This window comes from Triticum urartu, chromosome 4A, assembly GCF_056163025.1.
Source record: "Triticum urartu cultivar PI428250 chromosome 4A, HENAU_Tu73, whole genome shotgun sequence".
Classification (NCBI taxonomy): Eukaryota; Viridiplantae; Streptophyta; class Magnoliopsida; order Poales; family Poaceae; genus Triticum; species Triticum urartu.
In genome coordinates, this window is record NC_141876.1 from 186,928,806 (window position 1) to 186,949,606 (window position 20,801).

A 20,801-nucleotide genomic window follows, 5' to 3' on the forward strand; every position below is an offset into this window, starting at 1 on the left:
CAAGACTAAAAACCCCCAAAAAACAAAGACTCATATCATACAATACGCTCCAAGCAAAACACATAGTATGTGATGAATAAAAATATAGCTTCGAGTAAAATACCAATGGTCGTTAGAAGAAGGGGATGCCACTCGGGGGCATCCCCAAGCTTAGTTGCTTGCTCTCTTTTGGATAATAGCTTGGGATGCCTGGGAATCCCCAAGCTTAGGCTCTTCTTACTCCTTATTCCTTCATCCATCGTAAGATAACCCAAAAATTGAAAACTTCAATCACACAAAACTCAACAAAAGCCTTTGTGACATCCATTAGAATAAGAAGAGAAATCACTACTATAAGTGATGTAGTAAACCAATTCATATTTTGTTCTTGCATTATACCTACTGTATTCCAACTTTTATATGGCAATAACTCATCAAAGAAAACCATAAAGCCATCAAAACAAGCACACAACGCAAAGAAAACATAATCTGTCAAAAACAGAACAGTGTGTAGCAATCTGGGTGTTTTGAATACTTCTGTAACTCCAAAAACTCTGAGAAATTATGACAACCTGCGAAATTTTTATATTGATCTAGTACAAATGGAATGGTTATTTTATCGCTTTCTAGTTAAAAATGAGAATTATTTTCATGAGCACAAAAGTTTCTGTTTTTTCAGCAAGATCAAACAACTATCACCCAAGAAGATCCTAAAGGATTTACTTGGCACAAACACAAATTAAAACATAAAAATCACAATCATAACAGTAGAATAATTGTGCTAACACTCATGAATAGGAAGCAAAAAGCAAAAATAAATTTTATTCATTGGGTTGCCTCCCAACAAACGCTATAGTTTTCGCCCTTAGCTAGGCATAAAGCAAGCATCTAAGTTTTGTCATCTTTGTTTTGAGATCCATAAGATGCCCTCATGATTGATTCATATGGTGTCCTAATTCTTGTTCTAGGTAAGTGTTCCGTACCCTTCCCCAAAGGAAATTGGAACTTGTTCTAGGTAAAGCTTTATTTTGTTCATAAGCATGGGGTGAATTTATCATGCATTGCAACAAAGAAATACAATCAATAAAAGTGCAACTATCATAATTAAAGCCTTTGTAATCCAAAAGAGTGGGCACATCACTAGCTAAAGTTTTGACCTCTTCAAACCCACTTTTATCAATTTACTCAACAAGATTTTCACCCTCCGAAATATCGGGACGCCTTCTAACTAAAGTTGACTCTTCTTCGGACCCTTTTTCATCAATCTTAACTTTACTAAACAAGGAATCAATAGAAGAAACACCAATCATTTTAAGATCTTCATCACTTTTGCGAAAATAATCACTAGAAAATGCTTTTTTCTAAAAAATTCTCTTTTAGCTCTAAGCATAGCAATTCTTTTCTTTCTTTCATCCATAGAAACATAAAGAGCTTTAATTGATTCCTCTACCTTAGGCACAAAACTTTCATCTTGAGACTTTCCACATCATGAGAAATTCTATCAACACTTCTAGACAAATCATCAATCTTATTCAACTTTTCTTCTATGGTAGTGTTGAAAACTTTTTGCGTGTTGATAAATTCTTTAATATTATTCTCAAGATCGGAGGTGTTCCTATTATAATTATAAGAAGGATTTCCATAGTAATTACCATAATTATTAGAGGAATTACTAGGAAAAGGCCTAGGATTAAAATTACCTATATAAGCATTGTTGTTGAAATTATTTCGAGAGATAAAATTCACATCTATGGCATCACTATTTTTCTCAATCAAAGTAGACAAAGGCATATCATTCAAATCAATAGGAGCACTTTTACTAGCAACCATTTTCATAAGAGCATCAACTTTTTCACTCAACAGAGAAATTTCTTCAACCGAATTAACTTTTTTACTAGTAGGAGCTCTTTCGGCATGCCATTGTAAATAAGTTGCCATGATATTATCAAGCAATTTGGTGGCTTCACCCAAAGTAATTTTCATAAAAGTACCACCTGTGGCAGAATCTAAAAGATTACGAGAGACAAAATTCAATCTTGCATAAAAAATTGTATGATCAACCAAAGATTTAACCCATGAGTTGGGCAATTCCTTAGCATCATTTTCATCCTTTCCCAAGATCGTGCAACATGCTCATGTTAAAGTTTCTTGAAATTCATGATCTGGGTTCTAAGGGAAATAATTTTTGCAGGCGGAAAATACCCAGTGATAAAAGCATCTTTGCACTTATTCCAAGAATCGATACTATTGCGAGGCAAAGAAGAGAACAATTTTTTTACGGAATCATGGAAGGAAAATGGAAATAATTTTATCTTCACAACATCATTGTCCACATCTTTTTTCTTTTCCATATTGCATAATTCCACGAAGGTATTAAGATGGGACGCGGCGTCCTCATTAGGAGTACTGGAAAACTGATCTTTCATAATAAGATTCAGCAAAGCAGTATTAATATCACAAGACTTCGCACTAGTGGCGGGAGGGGCAAGCGGAGTGCCAACAAAATCATTGATGTTGGTATTTGAGAAATCACACAACTTGGTATTCTCTTGAGTCATGATGACTACGCAACATGATTGCACTCAAAAACAGATCCGGCAAGAAAACTGCGAACGAAAAAGAGGGGGTGAATAAACGGCAAATTTTTGTGAAGTGGGGGAGAGGAAAATGAGAGGCAAATGGAAAATAATGTTCCTGGTATATGTTCAAGATCCTCCCCGACAAACGGCGCCAGAAATTCCTTTTGATGTCGCTTGAAGCTATGTTGGTGTTTCCCCCAAGAGGAAGGGATGATGCTGCACATCGACGGTAGGTATTTCCCTGAGATGTGAAACCAAGGTTATCGAACTAGTAGGAGAACCAAGCAACACAATGTAAACAGCACCTGCACACAAATAACAAATACTCGAAACCCGACATGTAAAAGGGGTTGTCAATCCCTTTCGGGTAGCAGCACCAGAAATTGGCAAACGGACGTGAGAGAGTTGTAAATATTGATAGATCGAATGCCAAATAAAATAAATTGCAGAAAGGTATTTTTGTATTTTTGGTTTAGTAGATCTAAAAATAAAAGGCAAATGAAATAGATCGCAAAGGCAAATAATATGAGAAAGAGACCCGGGGGCTGTAGGTTTCACTAGTGGCTTCTCTCGAGAAAAATAGATAACACTGGGTAAACAAATTACTATTGGGCAATTGATAAACTTCAAATACTCATGACGATATCCAGGCAATGATCATTATATAGGCTTCACGTCCAAGATAAGTAGACCGACTCCAGCCTTCATCTACTACTATTACTCCACACATCGACCGCTATCCAGCATGCACCTAGTGCATTAAGTTCATGGGGAAACAGAGTAATGCAATTAGAACGATGACATGATGTAGAAAAGATCTATCTCTGTAGAGATAGACCCCATTGTTTTATCCTTAGTAGCAACGATACATACGTGTCGGTTCCCCTTCTGTCACTGGGATCAACCACCCTAAGATCGAACCCACTACAAAGCACCTCTTCCCATTGCAAGATAAATAGATCAAGTTGGCCAAACAAAACCCAAATATCGGAGAAGAAATACGAGGCTATAAGCAATAATGCATATAAGAGATCAAAGAAACTCAAATAATATTCATGGATATAAAAAGAAAGATCTGATCATAAACTCAAACTTCAGGCGATCCCAACAAACACACCGCAAAAAGAGTTACATCATATGGATATCCAAGAGACCATTGTATTGAGAATCAAGAGAGAGAGAGAGAGAGGAAGCCATCTAGCTACTAACTACGGACTCGAAGGTCTACAAAGAACTACTCACGCATCATCGGAGAGGCACCAATGGAAGTGGTGAACCCCTCCATGATGGTGTCTAGATTGGATCTGGTGTTTCAGGACTATGTGGCAGCTGGAATTGATTTTTGTCAACCCCCCTAGGGTTTCTGGAATATTGTGGTATTTATAGAGCAAAGAGGCGGTCCGGGGGCACCCGAGGTGGGCACAAATCATGAGGGTGTGCCTGGGCGCACGCTGGTGGGTTGTGCTCACCTCAGAGCACCCCCTAGGTGCAACCTTGGCCCATTAGGTGTCTTCTGGTCCAGAAAAAATCTCCATAAAGTTTCGTTGCATTTGGACTCCATTTGGTATTGATTTTCTGTGATGTAAAAAACATGCAAAAAATAGCAATTGGCACATGGCACTATATCAATAGGTTAGTACCAAAAAATGATAAAAATGATTATAAAACATCCAAGATTGATAGTATAACAGCATGGAACAATCAAAAATTATAGATACGTTGGAGGTGTATCAGATATCGGCATGATTATTTGAAGTTCTATCAATTGCCCAACAATAATTTGTTCACCCATTGTTGCAATTTTTCTCGAGAGAAGCCACTAGTGAAACCTACGTCCCATGGATCTCTATTTTATTATATTTTGCCATCGTGATCTATTTGTATTTGCTTTTATTTTCAGCTCTATAAATCCAAAAACCCAAAAATACCTTGCTGTAATTTTTACTTATTTTATCTCGGGTTCACGCGAGATCTATTTATCCAATCTACTACAGTTTTACCTATCTTTTTACCAGTGAGGGATTGACAACCCCTCTCTTACATTGGGTGCAAGTATTTGTTCTTTGTGTGCAAGAGCTGTTTACGTGGTGTTGCTTGGTTCTCCTACTGGTTCGATAACCTTGGTCTCATCACTGAGGGAAATACCTACCGTAGTTGTGCTGCATCATCCCTTCCTCTCTGGGGAAATACCATCGTAGTTCAAACCAGTTTCTTGCTTCTCTCTTTCTAAAGTTAGTTGCTGATTATAATAATATACATGATGAAAAATAATTCTCCATAAATTTTAGCTCATTTGGAGATGTGCAGCATATGTAACTCTTACGTAGCTTTTCCAGGTCTAGAATTCCAGTTCCCGACATTCTCCCTCTTTGTGTGAGGCTTGCATATTATGAGTGAATTCCGGTGCCCCTGTTCTAGTATATAAGTCATTTTGACCTAGAAAAAATAAGGGGAGGACTTTCGGGACGAAGCTCCGCCGTCTCGAGGCGGAACTTGGGCAGGAGCACTTTTTCCGTCCGGCGGAGCGTGATGAGGCACAAACTAGCTAGATGCTAATTCGTGCGTGTAGCCGATTCGATCTTTCATGATACTCGATGAAAACAGCTGTAGATGTAGACACCCAAAGACAAAGCAAGATGCAAGAACTAGGGTTGAGGAATCGCGCAAGAGACGATGCAGATCAACTCTTCTACACAGAAACGCGCTATCACAGATCAGCATAGGAACAGAAAACTTTGGTGCCCCTCGACATAGGCTTTTCCGGTATTTTATTCAATGAAAAAATAACTCCCTCACAATGGCCGCAGCTAGCCCTTTTATAGGCAAGACAAAGAATTAGACACGCGCTATGTAAACATAGCAGCCTAGGACTCTCCTAACAAAACTAATCAAGGACTTAACTAATTAATTATTCGGCACCGTTAATTACCTTGGACTCTACCTAGACTTGAATTCCTCACGTAAGTAAAAATCGCCATACATTGTGTATGCTTATCATGATGCAATGTCACGTATCAGCTCTGAGCCCAGAACTTGCTCGTTTCTTCCCGGCTGATCGGATGAAGACTTTTTCTAGCGGAGTTCTAAAATTTGGTCTAACTTATTCCAGCTGTGGAGGAACCTGGAGTATCATAGAACCAATCTATATAGCACATGGAAAATCGCCTAAAATACCAACTTCTTTCCCCTTTGGTACTATCACTATCAACTTCTCATGCACAGGTGCAACTTGAATATTTTTTAGACAAGTAACTGTAGTTTTGGCATAGGTGGTCACATCATCCTCCCCCTCTTGAAATGAAGCCATCCTCAGCTTCAAGGTATTTTTAGGGACCTTGCAGACATCGCTCTTGATAGCATTGGCGAACAACGGCTGCAACACATGTCGCCTTCCGAAATCCCAAAAAGAATAAGTGCTAGATATTCCCTCATGCATAGCACGATGATCATATTGCCATGGCCTCTCCGATAACAAGTGTCATGCATCAATGGGCAGAACATCATAGATAACTGTGTCGGTATAATTTCTAATCGAAATATTGGCATGCACCTTGTGTGTAACTTTCAATTTGCCCGACTGATATAAGCATTCGGCGTAGTGTGGTTGTGGGTGCTTCCCGGTAGGCAAAGCTAAAGAATCCACCAAGCTCTTGCTTACTGCATTGGTGTAGCTTCCACCATCAATGACCATCTTGCAACTGGTGATGTTGATCTTACACTTAGTTTGAAAAATATTCCAACGTTGTCCCATATCCTCAATGCAATACTCTTGAAGTCGTTCCACCATCAAAGACGGATATGATTCAGCAGCTTCAAAACTCGGAGTCACCTTTTCAACATCTTCAATTTTTTCACTAGAAGTGTCAGAAACTGCCTCTTCATCACTCACGGATGCATAGCCATCTCTTGTGAGAAACACTCTTTTCTCATTAGGACATTCACGCCTCATATTTCCCCTTCCTCCACACTTAAACATTCTATGTCACTAGTATGTGTGATCAACTGCACACTAGAATCAACCCTCGACAAATCCTGAGTTTGAAGCATCCTTTTGCATGGAACCATGAGAGCGATTTGATGTTCTCGTCCTAGAGCTCGGACCGACATCCTCACTATTATATTGCGAGCGTCGCCATGTGTTCAAAGTGGTACTGGGAACTATGCTGACTTGGTGTCGCTTAATCTGCTGTTCCGCATGCACAACTTGGTGCACAAGATCATGTATGTTGTAGTAAACCACCATCTCAACATGATCCCGCACCTCAATATTTAGCCCATTAAAGAAACATGCCATGGTCGCCTTCAGATCCTCCATTGTCCTTGTATGTATCATAAGCAAATCCATGTCCTTGTAATATTCATCAACACTCATATTACCTTGAGAGAGCCTCATGAATTCTTTCATCGCTCTCCAAGTCATTGGGCGGTGTCTTGAACGACAAATTTGATTCCACCAAATTAGTGCATAACCGGTGAACTCAATTCCAGCAAGTTGAACTTTCTTCTCCTCGCTATAATGATGGGCGTAAAATTTTTGATCAACACAAAACTCCCACTCCAAATAGCCTTCTGGTTCGCACTTACCAGAGAATGAAGGTATTGAAAATTTTATGCGCCCAATTCCATCATCCAAAGGCACATGCACAGCTTGACAAACTCGGTCATGCACTCTGCCACAAACGGAAGTTTCACGACGAGGCTCATAGTGTCGTCATCTTGGCGCGTACCCCACCTGATCAAAGCCGTCATCAAGACGATCATCTCCAGCATGAGGTTATGTCGCCAAACAGCAATCATGCATACCGGCATGTCCATGTTGAGTCAGTGGTGCATAATGCAGTGGAGCAACTGGAGCAACTTGTGGTAGTGCAGAATTTGTCACAGGCATATTGATGATGTCTGCCAATCCATCAAACCTAGTGATCAGGACGTGTATCCTTTTGTCGAGCGCATCATGACATTCCTTGATGTAGTTTCATGTGTGGTCAAAACCATCCCGAATATTTTGAGGAATATCATCTGCATACACTGGACGTACAACTTCCCCAGAATCAGCTGTAGCCTCGCCATCCTTGTTGACCGAGGTTGACATCTTGATCAACACAGTACCATGAACAACCTTTGCTCTGAATACCACTTGATGAAGCACAAACTAGTGAGATGCTAAATCATGCATGTAGACGGTCTGATCTTTCGCGATACTCGATGAAAACAGCAGTAGATGTAGTCACCCAAAGACCAAGCAAGATGCAAGAACTAGGGTCGAGGACTAGCGCAAGAGACGATGCAGATCAACTGTTCCGCAAGACAACATGCTATCGCAGATCAACGTAGGAACAAAACACTTTGTTGCCCCTTGACATGAGGCTTTTCTGGTATTTTAGTCAATGCAAAACTAACTCCCTCACAACGGCCGTAGCCAGTCCTTTTTATAGGCAAGCCAAAGACTTAGACATGTGCTATGTAAACATAGCAGACTAGGACTCTCCTAACAAAACTAATCAAGGCTTTAACTAATTAATTATTCGGGACTATTGATTACCTTGGACTCTACCTAGACTTGAATTCCTCACGTAAGTAAAAAGCGCCATGCATTGTGTACGCTTATCACGATGCAATGTCACATAGCAGCTATGAGCCCTGAACATGCTCGTTTCTTCCCGGCCGATCAGATCAATACTTTTTCTGGCAGAGTTCTAAAATTTGGTCTGCCTTCTTCCAGCTGTGGAGGAACCTGGAGTATCATAGAACCAATTTGTATAGCACACAGAAAAGCGCCTAAAATACCAGCTTCTTTCACCTTTGGTACTATCGCTGTCAACTTCTCATGGACAGGTGCAACTTGAATATTTTTAGACAAGTAACTTTAGTTTTGGCACAGATGGTCACATCAAAGCGATTCCGCCAGGGGAACTTCCCTCTGGAAGGGGGAAATCATTGTCTTCGTCACCACCAACAACTCTCCCATCTTGGGGAGTGCAATCTCCATAAACATCTTCAACATTACCATCTCCTCTCAAAAACTAGTTCATCTCTTGTGTTCAATGTTTGTACCGAAATCTTAGATTGGTGCTTGTGGGTGACCAGTAGTGTTGATTACATCTTGTTGTTGATTAATATATGATTTATTTGGTCGAAGATTCTATGTTGAGATCCATTATGCTATTTAATACCCCTATGATCTTGAGCATGATTATAATTTGTAAGTAGTTACTTTTGTTCTTGAGCTCACTTGAGAAATCTTGTTGCAAGTAATCATGTGAACTTAATAAGTGTTCGATATTTTGATGGTATGTATGTTGTGATTCCCTTAGTGATGTCATGTGAACGTCGACTACATGACACTTCACCATATTTGGGCCTAAGGGAATGCATTGTGGAGTAGTTATTAGATGATGGGTTGCTAGAGTGATAGAAGCTTAAACCCTAGTTTATGCGCTACTTCGTAATGGACCGATTTGGATCCAAAAGTTTAATGCTATAGTTAGATTTATCTTAATACTTTTCTCGTAGTTGTGGATGCTTGCGAGGGGGTTAATCATAAGTAGGAGGTTTGTTAAAGTAAGAACAACACCTAAGCAAAGGTCCACCAATGTAACAAATTATCAAAGTAGTGAACATGAATCAAACCAACATGATGAAAGTGACTAGATGAAATTCTTGTGTACCCTCAAGAACGCTTTGCATATTATAAGAGACCATTTTGGCTTGTCCTTTGACACAAAAGGATTGGGCTACCTTCCTGCATATTATTTACCGTTACCGTCACTTGCTCATTACAAATTACCTTGCTATCAAACTACTCGTTACTTATAATTTCAGTGCTTGCAGAGAATACCTTGATGAAAACCACATGTCATTTCCTTTTGCTCCTCGTTGGGTTCAACACTCTTACTTATCGGAAGGACTACGATTGATCCCCTATACTTGCAGGTCATCACTAGCCACCTCCTTCACCTTCTGGTCCTCTCATGAAGCTTCTAGTGCCTCTTTTGTTACAAAAAGATCATCAAAAAGTTTGTTGAATTTGGAGAACTTCTATTCTGCACAAAGAAAACACCACGATAATTCTACTGAAAACAGCATCAGCCCAGGTTAGTTCCATTCAAATCATACCAAAACCATATATAATTGTTGTAAAAATGGCATGACTACTTCATAAATTATAGATATGTTGGAGATGTATCAAGACCCTACGTTCTAGCTATCTAAGTGAATCCTCCCAGGCTCAGCTAGCTTCCTTACCCTTCAAACTCGTCGAGTCAAATGAGAATACCCTTGCTCATTTTCAACTACACCCGGGAGCTGATGTAGCATGCCACTAAGGATGCGATGACTCGATCCTTGCTCCCTTGCCATCGTAACCGGATCAAGATGCGGCGCGCCACCCAGGGGGTGATGGCTCGACCCTTTCGCATTTGCCACCATACTCGGGTTTCGATGTGGTGCATCACTGAGAGGTTTACGCCCCAACGAAAATATTTTGGGTTCCATCTCCATAAGACTGGCTGAGTTTTCACGTTGGCTCACTAAGCCTATTACAATCCTCCTCCTTTACCCAGCCTTGGGACCAGCTATGCTGAGACAACATAGGCGGAGTTGATAAACCGTAAAACCTAATTCCTAATGTTGCCTCTAGGACTAGCTCAAGTGTTGTATGATGATCGTGCTTTCCCCATTATGGGTGTTTGGTTAAGTGTAACAATAATCCCAAACAACATTGAGAGTATGGTGTTAGAAGAAGGATCATATTGAATTGACCCAACTTGTTTGTTATACTTTGAGATGTTATCGTCACAAGTCTAATAGATATAACACGGAGAGTTAATGTATGCTTTAGTTCCTTAGACCATGAGAGTTTCATAGTCACTTCATACCAGATGATAAACTTTAAGGTTGCTCAAATGTCACGACGATCATAACGACAACTTTCAGGTTCATTGGGAAGTGTGACAAGGGACTAGATAGCTCAAGAGTGCGATTTTCTCCTTCGAAGATGGAGATATATTCTTAGTGTCCTCTTGGTGTGATAACATTCTAGACCATCATTGTTTAGCCAGACACAGGTGACTAAGTCACATGGATGCCAGAACATGTCAATGAGAAAGAAGAACAAAACCGGTAACGAGTAGACTGATATAATGAGCATGAGAATGAATCAAGTGGATATCGATATATCTCACACCAGGTTTTGTAAAGTATCATGAAGTAAAGGGAATATCATATGATAAATACATGTTCACTCGAATATCATTCATTTAGGACAATGCTAATGCCCACACGTGTGGTGGGAGGCAAACCCGCCCACACGCCCTATAACACATAGACTGCCCCACGTCACAGCATACATGCATGTGGGAATATTTTTGAATTTTTAGTTTTTAAAATGTTTTATCTCTTAAATGAAAAATCCGAACGAAGATCCGTTTTCACCATTAAATCCCACATGACAAGATCTTCAAAACTAGATCGCGTATGAATATATTTCGATGAATTATTTTGGGTTAAAAGTTGCCATGTCTATTGCACATGAATTGCCATGATGTTTATACTGAAGGTACCATGATATGTTTCAGCGATTTTCTTCTACATTTAAAAGTAAATTTTGACATATTATAAAACGGGGAATTAAGAAACTAGACTTGCCATGAACCATAAACTAAAATTGCCATGATACACACACTTAAAATTGCCATGGTTCATACAAAAAATAATTTTCATGTTCAAAGTACTGGAATTGCCGTCACCAAAAAACTAAAATTGCCACATGGGAACTTTTGTTTAAGCAATATGGCAACTATTGTGTAAACATCAGGGCAACTTTTGGGGAAAAAATAGTCGAAACATATCAACATGGGGCTAGTTTTGAAGATCTCGTCGAGACGGATTTAATGGTGAAAACAGATTTTTAATTCGATCTTTAATTAGGAGATAAAACATTTTTAAGCCGAAAACCAAAAAGATTCCTGCTGATGTCATCTATTCATACGTGGCAAAATGAGTGGTGATGGAGGCATGTGGGCGATGTGCAAGATGCCACACGTGTATGCGTTCGTTTTTTCCTTTGTTTATTCATAGGGGTCAATATGGATGTCCATGGTTCCTTCTATGGATCATTAAACAAAAGGGAATTTTGTTCATATCTATGTCTTACCTGACGTACAGGGTCACACGCTTAAGGGACTCACGATATGTTGAGTGTCAGTGGGGTGAGAGTTATGAGAAAAATTTCTTGGAATGGTTTCCGGAACATAAGAAATAGTTTTGGGAGATAGCGAAAGTGTTTCGGAGTTACCGAACGAGTTTCGGGGTTTTCTAGGTAATACCAAGAATTGATACATAGGTGGAAATTTTTCTGGAGACATTAAAAGTCCTAGTAGTGGAGAGTTATTGGGCCTTACAGGCCCAATAAAGTGTGGCTCCCTCCTTAGCCTTTTGGGAAGCCGAATTGGAGTGGGGGAGGGGCTCCTCCTCCCCCTATGCCAATGCACCAAGGAGGGAGTCCTTCTCTTCTTGTGGTGGCACCCCCTCCTCTCCCCTACGTCTATATATACTAGAGGTTTTGGCCCTTGGAGATGCACATGTTTCAGAGCCTACTCTAGTTCTCCAATTCTAGTTCTAGTTTAGAGTTGATATAGATTAGAGCTAGACTTAGTTCCCTCTAATCCTCATAATGGAGAAGCCTTGTGTTGTTCTCTCCTTCTCCCTCTAATTCTCCGGCAACGATTAACTCTGGATGGTGAAGCGTTGCCGGATCATGAAGCTTGTACGCCTGCAATCCATAGGGAGGCCGCATGCTTTCAGTCTTCGGTCCGAGGGATCCTTCATGAACGGTTCGAGGTACTTCATCAAAGATCTACACCAACTCTTCTTTCGCTACAACTCAAAGTTGGTAACGATACGATCTAGACCTCTAATGCATCTTCATAGTGTTCCAGGAGTCATGATCGTAGGCAATTTTTTTTTCTACTTCATTTTCCAACAGGAGGGTGCCGTCGGCTCAACGAACTTGTATAGAGAGAATGTCTATTCACCACTAGAAGGGATTGTTACTTTGTGGGAAGTAACATAGGAGTGACAAGCTCATAGAGATGCCTTGGAAGAAATTATCTCAACCAAGGACGACAGAGTGTAAATGGAGGACACATACAAACACCAGGTAGCGAGAACAAAGGATTCATGCAATAGGCAAGATATAGTTCAGCCGGGAACTTGAAAGGCAAGAAAGAGGAGATTACCAGGTTGCCGAGAAAGAAAACAAGAACACTGGAGAGCGGAAAGCATGTCATGTGGAGGAAAAGCAGGGGAATCGACATGGGGAGGGCAGGACAACGCCACCAAGGTGGATGCGGCACCCACAGACGTTGTCTTTGTCTGCCGACAAGGCTTTTTTGGGCCTCCACACTAACCAAACAACCCCACCCCACCGAGCAACACGTTGAGAAGCAGCGCCCACAACAGGAAACAATGGATGGACTGATTAGGAGCGGAGCATTTGGCAAATTGGATCATGCGTGTGTGTGTGTGGGGGTCTTGTTGCTGGACACGAGGTAAGCATTGGTCAGTAGTAGGATGTTGCAAGAGGGCGATGGGAAGTCGACGCTAGCACACCTGGCGACACCATAGTCAGCAAGATGACGAGGTGATGGGTGCCCGAGTCTAGACGATAGAGAGGTGGGGGCAGAGCCATACAACAATGCATCAAGCACCGAGAGGTGCATCTTGCGCAAGCACGTAGAGAAACCACGGCTGATCAAGAGGTGCCGGAGGGGGCGTCGATGGGAGGAGGAAGTAGGAGACCAACGAGATGAGAAGAACCAGCCAGAGCGCCGCAGCGGAGGGGTTGACACGGTCACCACTTTGGGGGAGCAGCCTTCCCCGCTGGCGTGGTTGTGGTGGCAGACCTCTGGTAGCTAGGGTTGGGTGCCCCGGTGTCTCCCTACGAGCGACGGAAGCAAATGAGTGTCCCTGTTTTGTTCGAACTTGTTTATATACTATGAAAAAAACTAAAGAAAGTGTGCAGCGGGGGCCATAAACAGGTGATGAAGTCATCTTTGAGGTGACATAGTTATGTCATGTCTGGATGAGCCCTAGACAAACTATTGTAGGGTGGAACCCTAAGATGGATCTTTCATGAATTGGAGGGGAAATCCCGAAGAACAAGAAGAACACAAAGGGGGATCACAAGAGGAACACTCAAGAACAAGCCCAAATCACACATCCACTAGAATCACATCCACACAACATCCACAAAGGTACAAGAACAACAAAGGGAAAGATACGAGATATAGTTCATCCCAAATCCCAAAGGGAGATGAGGTCTTGGTGATCCTATGATGGGGATCCTCCCCTAGATGGGGTCTTGAATCCACTATGGATCTTCTCCAATGGAGGTCTTGATCTCCATGGGAGAGGTCTCTCTCTCTCAAGAGGAGGTACAAGGAGCAAAGTTCATCTAGATCATGTGATATCCTATGCTAACTCTAACATATGGTCTAGGCATGGAATATATAGGTAGGTGGAGGAAGGGGACGAAGTGGAGGCCCAACAACATCTCACAACCGTCCATCCTGATGGTCCCATACGCACGGGGTAAGTTGGGCCCGTGCACATGGGGGTCCCGTGGGCACGGTACAAGGCCGTGCGCACGGGGTGCTACAACACAAGCTTCCTGAGTGGCCCTTGTGCATGAGGTCGTCTAGGACATGCAGTCTTGGCCCTCGTGCACTCCTTCTCCTTCCTCATGGATGCTTCTCGGCTCCCATGATGTGGTCAACCTCGATGATGGTGTACATGTACTCTTGAGCTTGGACTCCTCCTTGATGAATATGTAGCTCTGCTCACATCTATGTATGCACACGACAAAGGGGTCAAGTAGTATACCATCCTCGAAGGATACATATAGACACCTGTAGAGGAGATGGTTTACCTTTATGTATGTGAAGTAGATGTGGCGTGTGTCACTTGCCAAATGGAATCTTGACATGGTGATGCCCGAAGGATGCCCCGCATCATCCCCTCCCCCTTGGTAAAGATCTGACCTCGGATGAAGAACCAAATCACCATGGGAAAGAGATGGTGTCACCATGTAGAAGTGGACAATCACCAAGTATTCATCACGTGGAAGCTTGAAAGGGCACTCCCTAATGTCACACCGTCTTGTAATTCCTTCCAAACAAGCAAGAACAACAAACACTTGGAAAAACAAATGTAGTTAGCGTTAGTGCAAAACCAAGCATTCAAGCGGTGATTCACCCAACAAGTGTTGTTATCAAGCATAGCATATGGTTTCACAAACAAGTGTGGCATGCACTACAAAAAAATACACTTCCATGATGATACGTGTTTGTCACAGTAGGTCACGTTTTCTGTCATGCATGTACATCCATGATGATTTTATGACAGAATCAAGATAGTCATACCCGTGCTATCGTAGAAGTGTTCCATGACATTACCAAAATTATCATCATGGAAGTGTCCACTTCCATGATGATAAATCGCGCATCATGGAAGTGCTTTCGTCCAGGATAACCGACACATGGCATCCACCGTAACGGGTCGCCGTTAAGCTATCGGGTCCCGGTTTGGAATCGATAACCTGTTAACTGCCAGGACCAATGGGCATTTTCCACTTGTAAAGTTCTCAATGGCCAGAGGATCCACGTGCCAACTCATCATTGGGACAGATGTTATCCACTCGTTGGACCAAAGGAGCCTATGATACGTCGACACGTGGCATAGCCCAATAGAACGCCCAATGATCCTATGGCCCATAGAAGGCCCATGGATCCTATGGCCCGTAGAAGGCCCATGGATCCTATGGCCCATAGAAGGCCCATGGATCCTACGGCTCGTAGGAGGCCCATGGTCACTATAGCAGGTAGCAGGACCATGGTTACAATAGTCTGTGTGTTGCCATAGTTATTGTGGCCTAGTTATAAAAATAGGTTATTGTGGCCACTAGAAAAACACGGAAAAAGAACTGCAGTGACTACAAGCAATAAACTAAAAAAGACAATAAGAAAATAAATAAGCAAACAACTTACGCTAGGCTATTACGGCTATTACACATATTACATCGACTTGGCATCAAAGTTCGCCACCAGTGCAAATATAGGGAACAAAGAAGCATATTACATACACTTGGTGTCTAAATTGGCCACCAGTGCAAATAAACGCAGCAACAAAACAAGTCCATAACTGAAACAACTTCAAAAGAGCTCAAGAAACATTATCCTGGGTATCCACCATGCTGGCAATACGGTTACCAAGCTTATTAGCTTTCTCCTGTTTGGTGCAAAAATCCTCCAATGCTTTCTGTTGCACGAGAAAGTATGCATCTGAATGATCTAGGGACTTCCACAGTCCTTCAGCAACTTGTCGCAGCACAGTTGATCGATGTCTTCCAGCTTGTAGTTGAGATTCAAGAAATCAAACTGATTCAAACAGTGAGTTTGAATAGCTTGTGCTAGCGGTAGTGGCTAGTAACTCAAACACTACACCAAGAAGGGACTTTGGGGTTGTCTCACTGTCTTCAAGATAGTTTTCCTTAGCTGTTTTATCAGGTTTGTTGGAGACCAACAAGGATGTCCCACTATCCTGAACCTTATCTGCATTACTTCCTTTAACATTTTCAATAAGGTACTCTTCCCCAATATTCTGTCAGCATTCGAAAAGAAGAAACAAGTAGACACATAACAGGTTTAGCATGTAGTATATAAAACTCATTTAGGTGAACCAATTCATTAGTAAGGTGGACAGGATTAAAATACCAAGTCTTCCATTGCCAAGTAGTACATAATAAACGCATCAAACAAACATATATCTATGTCCTATGGTCATTGCATTGTCTTGCCAAATCCAAATAGAGACACGGTTCAAATCATATCAGTTCAAGGCAAAGCAACATTGAAAGAATACAAAGCGTGGGAAACTACACGGCACAACAAGATTTCAGATGGGTACCACGGGTGTACATGTACAACAACACAATTGGCTCTATTGTGATGCTAGTAATGTGCATGATATGAGGATTCAGCTGTATACACAATTGGAAAGCAAATTGGATGTGCTTCAAAGTCAACTTGATAAGTTCAAAATGAAGGATGGTGAAGGAGTCGCTGAAATGTATTCTAGGATTTCTCTCATCACAAATGAGATTGCCAGCTTAGGAAGTGAAGATATGACTGACAGATTCATCATCAAGAAGATCCTAAGAGACTTGGATGGAAAATATGATACCGTGTGCACCTTGATCCAAATGATGCCCAGTTACAAAGATCTCAAGACAACGGTAGTCATCGATATAATTATTGCTCATGAGATGTCACTCAAGGATAAGGAAGAGCTTCACAACAAGTCTAGTGGTTCTTACAAAGCCTCATGTGATGCTCTTACAACATCAAGTGAGAATCAAGCCTTCAATGAAGAATTGAGCCTAATGGTGAAGAACTTCAACAAGTTCTACAAGAGTAGAAGCAAAGAGAGAAGTTCCAAGTCAAGGTCCTACAATGAAAAAAGATCTTCTAGTTGTGATCGCAATTGCTACAATTGTGGAAGACCCGAACACTACTCTAGTGAGTGTACACCTCCCTACAAAAGAAGAGAAGACTCACCTAAAAGGAGAAGTAAAAGAGAGGAATCACCACCAAGAGAGAGAAGGAGTAGAGATGATCGTTACGAATGAAGACCCTCTCGCACAAGAAAGTATTTGAAAATGAAGTACAAGTCATCGAAGAGCAACACAAGACGAAGACATCAAGCTCATGTTGGTGAATGAGTAACCGGTTCCGACTCTGACAACTACTCTGAGAGAAGCTATCAGTCCGACTCCGCATATACTCAAGATGAAGGTGTTGCCGGTCTTTCACTTGTCTCATCCAACTCCTATGACATTTTTGATTCACCAAATGAAGGGATCGGAAGATGCTTCATGGCTAAAGGCCCCAAGGTATCACACGCCGAGTATGTGATTTCAGTAGTGATGAAGATGATTTGCTAGGTGATGATGATTTACTTGTTGACAACTCTAGTGATGAAAACTATGATGAAATTGCTATTAATCATGCTAATCAAGATGAAACAAATGACAATGATAAGAAGGAGATTAAGCGTCTAACTAAAGAACTAAACAGTCTTAAGTTAGCTCATGAAACTACCTTAGAGGATCATCGAGAGCTTTTAAAGACTCATGAGAATCTACCCTTTGAAAAGATCAATCTAGAGCAAGAGCATGGCTTCTTAAAAGCAATCAATGATGATCTTTGTAAGAAAAGTTCATCTTACATTGCCAAGCGTTTACTCTTGTCTACTTTCATGCCACAAGTAAAATCTAGCAACAAGAGCAAGAAATATTATTCTTCTAGTAGTAACAATAATCATGCTAAATACAATATTGTTTCTTCTAGTAGTTCTCTTGATTCCACTAATGATTCTCTTAGCCAAGTTACACTTTAGCAAGAAAATAGCTTATTGAAGGGAATTATAGAGAAAGGTGTTTACAAGAGCCTTGCCGGAAGTAAGCAATGTGAGGAAATTGTACGCAAGAAAGGAAGGCACTGGAAGAATCAAGGTGTTGGTTTTGAACGCAAGTTGAATGCCAATGGAGTTGAGTGGGAAGAAGATCAATACCCCAAGACTAAGTTTGTTTCTCAACAAGAGAAGTATGATCCCACTTATTTCAAGGGAACACAAGCGGAATGGGCCACTCAAAAATGACAGTTCGGGTCCGTCCAGCCTGGACCGCATACTAGACCGCCCATGCCAAATTCATGGCACCCCAGAAACACCAGCCAATCATACTAATAGAGAATGATGGGTTTTCAAACAAGCCGGTAGGTCATGTGCGAAAAACAAAGATAAGGGATCGCAAAGCGACGATGGAGACGAGGAGCCCAGCTCGCCGAGTATAGGAGGGCAGAAGAAACTTCCGGCGCAAACCCAAACAATGAATGTGGTAAATGGCACCTACACTCCCAACCCGGACCGAATGCACACCCTTAGGGATGTCGACTTAACGGAACCAGTCGTCCCACAATATAAACTCGGGCTGATCACCTTCAACCACACAGATCGTCCGTTTAACACCACTCAAGGCAATCCAGCCGCACTAGTCCTCGATCCGATAATTGATGGGTTCCACCTCACACGAGTCCTTATGGATGGAGGTAGCAGTCTAAACCTGCTTTACCAGGACACAGTGTGCAAGATGGGCATCGATCATTCGGTGATCAAGCCCACTACAACCACCCTCAGAGGTGTTATACTAGGTGTGGAGGCCAGCTGTGCAGGCTCCATCGCCCTGGAGGTAGTCTTTGGATCACCAGACAATTACCGTGCCAAAGAGTTAATCTTCGATATCGTCCCCTTTTGCAGTGATTATCAGGCACTGCTCGGACGAACCGCGTTCGCTCGATTCAATGTAGTGCCACATTATTCCTACCGTAAGCTCAAGATGCCCGGTCTACGTGGCGTCATCACGGTTAATGTCAAGGCCGAATTTCCCTCGACACCAAGGAGTATACCGCTGCCTTAACTGCAAAAGCTACAAGTGGCACCTTCCAACCGAACCTCGAGTCGACGGCCCGATTCTCGGACATGCCAAAGGACTTCAAACTACTTCGCGGCAGGATAGCCCAGCTCGTGCAGAGCTCAATTAAACACTCCGGCGAGGGCCAGGACAGGCCACATAACGCGGCTCAACTTCTCTCCGGCGCACAAGTATTTCTTACATTTTGTTTGCAGGTTCAAGTTTGCGCAGACCAGGACTAGCGATATGGAAGCAGCTCGAACGCATAAGGGAATCCTTATATATTCCCCGTGATGACCATCCGACTATACTTTGGATCCGCAAACAGCTTCTTCCCCCTGGTCTAAGCAGGTTCCACAGTCATATTTCTTTTCCATCACATTGCACGTACTCACATGCATCGACATACTACTCAAATACAACAAGTGGATTTATACAATACTTATCTAGTGTTATTTCTTGTTGAAATTCTTTTGTCAAGTGGCATCCGCACATCGCGACAAATATGCCAGGGGCTTTGTTTTACCCATAATACGGCAATCAAGTCCGAACACCTTCATGGAAGTTTGGCACCCCGAACATATAGTATTATATGCATCAGCTCCGAATCATGTCTTGGGTCAATAGTTGGGTTTGCTCGGCTCCCATGTTTTAGTACCTTACGTTCTGCTACATCGGCTAAGGTAGCACTGGGAGAACTACTGCGATTGTGTCCCGGTTCTTCCGGACGAGCACCTCAGTAGAGAAAGCCGAAAACTGACTGTCATGATGTGGCGAGAGCTGGTCAGCTGTTCGAGAGGTTGTAAAATCTTTAAGGATTTTTATGCACAATGCCATAACCAATGCATCATGCGATGGATCGGCTTTCTTCCGATCAGGTGCTTATATAGCCCCTCGTGCGGTCTTCCGAACACCAGGGGCTGCGCCTACCTTACTTTTTTAAAGCTCCTATGACTAAGTGAGAGCGATAAAGCCCTATAGTCTGATTGCTTGGTTTGTTGCGCTGAACACCTCCATTTAAGGACCAAAAACTGGGATAAAGAGTGATCAGGTATATCCCAAACACCCCCGTACTTCCTACGTGGGGCAGAAGCCGATGACTGGTCAACTCTCAAGATTAATATATATAAAACGGCCGCGTAGGAGGATAAACTTTTATATAACAGGCACTAAATGATAGAAATGACCTTGTTCAACATTACAAAGGACAACATGATTGTATCCATGGAAATATAACATCCTTTGTGCATTGCTCTGCCGCTAGGCAGGATCCTTTTAGTACACTTTCATAATATAATTCGGGATTGTGGTGTTCCTTCCCCTTTGGCGGTCCCTCGGTCATCAGCTTTTCAGCATCCATTTTCCCCCAGTGCACCTTTGCGCGGGCGAAGGCCATTCGTGCACCCTCTATGCAGACCGGCCGCTTGATGATGTCAAGTCGAGGGCAGGCATTCACAAGCTGCCTGGAATCGGCTCGGCAGGCCATAGCCAGATAATTAAATCCTTCATGGCTAGTTCGGCCGCCTTATGTAGTTCGATCAGCTGCTTCAGTTGGTCGGCAAAAGGCACCGGATAATTCGGTGCCAGATACTGCGACCAGAAGAGCTTATCCGCAGTGTTCCCTTCTTCGGCTCCGTAGAATTGGGCGGCATCCGATATGCTGCGGGGCAGTCCCGTAAATACCCCTAGAGAAATCCAAACTCAGAATTAGAAGC